Raw genomic sequence first — 4,352 nt, 5'->3', positions numbered from 1 at the left:
TAGTACTCCATTGTGTAAATGTACCACATTTTCTGTATCCATTCCTCTGTTGAGGGGCATCTGGGTTCTTTCCAGCTTCTGGCTATTACAAATAAGACTGCTATGAACATAGTTGAGCATGTGTCTAGTGATAGAATATTAAAAGCAATAAGGGAAATAGGTCAAGTAACATATAAAGGCAGGTCTATTAGAATTACACCAAACTTTTCACCAGAGACTATGAAAGCCAGAAGATCCTGGACAGATGTTATACAGACACTAAGAGAACACAAATGCCAGCCCAGGCTACTATACCCAGCCAAACTTTCAATTACCATATATGGGGAAACCAAAGTATTCCAGGACAAACCAAATCCACACATTATCTTTCCATGAATCCATCCCTTCAAAGGATAATAACAGAAAAAACAATACAAGGATGGAAGCCACATCCTAGAAAAAGCAAGAAAGTAATCCTTCAACGAACCTAAAAGAAGACAGCTACAAGAACAGAATGCCATCTCTAACAACAACAAAAAAACAGGAAGCCAGATTTACCTTTCCTTAATATCTCTTAATATCAATGGACTCAATTCCCCAATAAGAAGACATAGACTAACAGACTGGCTACACAGACAGGTCCCAACATTTTGCTGCTTACAAGAAACCCATCTCAGGGAAAAAGACAGACACTACCTCAGAGTGAAAGGCTGGAAAACAAATTTTCAAGCAAATGGTCTGAAGATAAAAGCTGGAGTAGCCATTCTAATATCAAATAAAATCGACTTCCAACCCAAAGTTATCAAAAAAGACAAGCATGGGCACTTCATACTCATCAAAGGTAAAATCTTCCAAGAGGAACTCTCAATTCTGAATATCTATGCTCCAAATGCAAGGGCAGCCACATTATTAAAGAGACTTTAGTAAAGCTCAAGTCACACATTGCACCTCACACAATAATAGTGGGAGACTTCAACACACCACTCTCATCAATGGGCAGATCGTGGAAACAGAAACTAAAGAGGGACACAGTGAAACTAACAGAAGTTATGAAACAAATGGATTTATCAGATATCTATAGAACATTTTATCCTAAAGCATATTTTTCTTTCTTTCTCCCTCCATACACCCTTTTCCCCATAGTGATATACCAGTCCTCAGTCTTTTCTTGGGCTCAGTGAACTTGCCCACCCAAGAGCAGCTTCTCGAATAAACCTGCCTGTGATATAATCTATTTTGACTTGAACAGGATCATTTCACCACTGGTGGAAAAATAACCTATCAGTGATAAGTCAGCTGCATGTAGACAAGTACCACATAATTTTACCAATTAGAGGAATCGAAATAAAGAATGGAATAGAGTCTTCAGTGTGTGGTTTGCAGCCTACAGCCCTCAGAACCCCCCTCCATTTGTGAGCCTTGTCTGTAGCTGGTTCTTAATATAATTAGTGATGTGTTTGTATAAAGTCAGGAGTATGTTTGGAAGAATGTGATATAGTTTGGTGAGAGGGGAACCTCAGTAGGCCCATAGTGAGGCACTCCCAACCAGGTACCAGTCATATGACAAGTCTAATATAGAACAGAGTTTATTTGGGTGCATGGAAAGGGAAGTAGGGAAGGGGAGTTCAGAAGTGAGTAGAGGTTGAGAAAGAGAAGGACAAAGAAAGAAAGAGAAAGAGAATAGGCTTGCCAGAAACTCATGAAGGGAGGGGAGAGGATAAAGATGGAGAAGGGGTCAGAGAAACAAGAGTCAGAAAGTCAGAGAGGGCAAAGGGAGCTAAATGGTCCCTTCTATAGCAAGCCAGGCCTACCTGATTGTTGCTAGGGAATTGTTGGGTGAGCCTAGAAGGAATGCTAACATGCTAACAATCACATCACTCTTAAAGAAAATAGATGCATCACAAAAGTCCAATGTTCCTCTGGTTCATACATTCACTCCTCCAAAATGCTCTCTGATTGTCTTTAGATGCTGAATGTCAGGCCCAAGTGGGCCTCTTAGCTGGTTCATAGCTTAGAAATGTGGGCAGAGGAGGATGGCTTTGGGGAAACAAGAAACTGGCTCAAGAAGCTAGTTGGGATTTTATGTCACTTTTCTTTGTTTTTTCCTAGTTTGTCTTGTTGGTTCACATCTTTTTTTTTGAAAAGTAAAACCCTAATGACTGCTAGGATAACTTCTGTCCAAAGCAAAGGTAGTAACTATGGAAGAAGGAAGCTGCACTTCATGGGCCAAGACACTGCACACTTTTCTGACAGAGTGACACTGACAACTGAAGTCTGCCATGCTGCCTTGAAGCTAAGAACCAGAGGATTCCTAAAGTACAAATACAAACTGGGAAGCTTTACCCTGGTAGGCCTGACCTAGCACTCACCTTCAGCAGGCCTCCGGGTGAGGAGAACAGGCAGACTTTAGTTCATTCTTTTGTACTACATGATTCTGCTGCAGTCATTTCTTACCTCAATAAGCCTGTATAAAAACACACACACACAACCCAGTTATTATATTTACAAGGTATATGCCTAAATTGGGCAGATCTATCACGATACTAATTTATTCCCCTGCTATGAAACCCCTTGCTAATTTTGGCTTCTCCAGTCCATATGGTTCTGCTCCATCTTCCTTCAAATACCTATTCCTCCATTCTTCTCTCTCTCCTCCTCCTTCTCTGAGACTTCACATCCCACTGTTACCTTCTACTACCCCAAAATCATAGCAATCATAAAGTAAGTTGTCAAAACTCTTTAAATTTGTTTCTCTTTTATTTGTTTTTTGGAGAGATTGGGGAAATTTTTTGTTTTATTTGTTATTTTGTTATGCTTTTTTCTTTCTTTCTGGTTTTGGGTTTTGTTTTTGTTTTTTATGGTTGTTGTTGTTTGGTTTGGTTGGCTGATTGGTTCTTTCATTCATTCTTTGTTTTTTTGTTTTTTTGTTTTTTTGTTTTTTGTTGTTCTATGAATGTCACTCCTTTGAGAGGGGGATTTCAGATTAGCTCTAACTTGAATCTCCAAAGTGTTGTCTCTCAAATACATGATACCTTTAGCAATTGAGACTTTCCCTTCAACTTATGAAAGGCAACCAAGGGTAACATAACAGTAATACTCTATGATATTATCAAAGTTTCATAGACATCAAAGCCAAAAACCCCGAATGAGATTTTTAATATGTGATACTGGAGTTTCTGCAAGACTGTCTAGGGTTGTGAAGAGAACCAGTGGGAAAACTTCATTGACTCTATTCACAAACATATGTGTATAATGGGTAATTTTAAGCAAATATAACATAATATGACTTTTATATGTGGTGGCTTGAAAGAAATGACCACTGCAGACCCATAGGGAATGGCATCATAAGAAGGTATGCTCTTATTAGAGGAAGTGGTCAATGTGGGCAACCTTTGAAATCTCAGATACTCAAATTACTCCCATTGTGGCAATTGCATCTTCCAGCCTGCAAATCCAGATGTAGAACTCTGAGCTAACTTTACACAACCGAGTCTGCCTGCATGCTCTCATGTTTCCCACCATGACAATAATGGACTAAACCTCTGAAGTTTAAGCCAACTCCATTTAAGTGTTTTCCTTTATAGAGGTTACCATGGCCATGATGTCTCTTCACAGCAATAGAAACTCTAATTTAGACACTGTGGATTTTCAAACCTTCTTAGTGTTACTTATTCCTCCTCACTCTTCTTGCCATCTGCAATGACCTCACTCCCAAAAATTACTGCTCCATTTTCCCATTCAGATCACATATATCCTGCTATCCTTCTCTCAAATGTCCCTCCCCCACTCCACCAGCCATGCTCATAGCCCTTTTTTTACTTTCCCTGCTTCTGTAATTATTTTAGGTTATGGATTCCCATCTGAAAATTTGGAGCATGGAACAACATTTGGGCACCAGGAGACACAGGAATACATGAAAGACCACAAATGCCAAAAATAAGATAGAGTACAAAGAATAATTCTGGGAGCATCACAATACACATCTAATTATAACATGAACACATGGTGAAAGGACAGTGTGGAAATGTAACAAAGTCAAAAAGATATAGACCATTGATGTGAAGTAGAAGATGAATAGCCAAATGCACACACCCTCAGCCATTGGATTCTCTATGAGTGTAGGCAGAAATGCTTTTGGGAAAAGACCAATTAAACAAACTTCTGGGGAAATTAGAAATCAACATGTAAAGAATTAATTAGAGCCTATTTCTTCTCTTGTGTAAATGGCAGGTGAAAATGTATCAAAACATCAGGCAGTGGTAGCACATGCCTTTAATCCCAGCACTTGGGAGGCAGAAGGAGGTGGATTTCTGAGTTCAAGGCCAGCCTGGTCTACTTCCAGTACAGCCAGGGCTACACAGAAAAAAAACCCC

Source organism: Mus caroli, unplaced genomic scaffold (assembly GCF_900094665.2).
Source record: "Mus caroli unplaced genomic scaffold, CAROLI_EIJ_v1.1 scaffold_9520_1, whole genome shotgun sequence".
NCBI classification, from domain to species: Eukaryota; Metazoa; Chordata; class Mammalia; order Rodentia; family Muridae; genus Mus; species Mus caroli.
The sequence above is the reverse complement of the archived record's forward strand: the minus strand, read 5'-3'. Positions refer to the sequence as shown.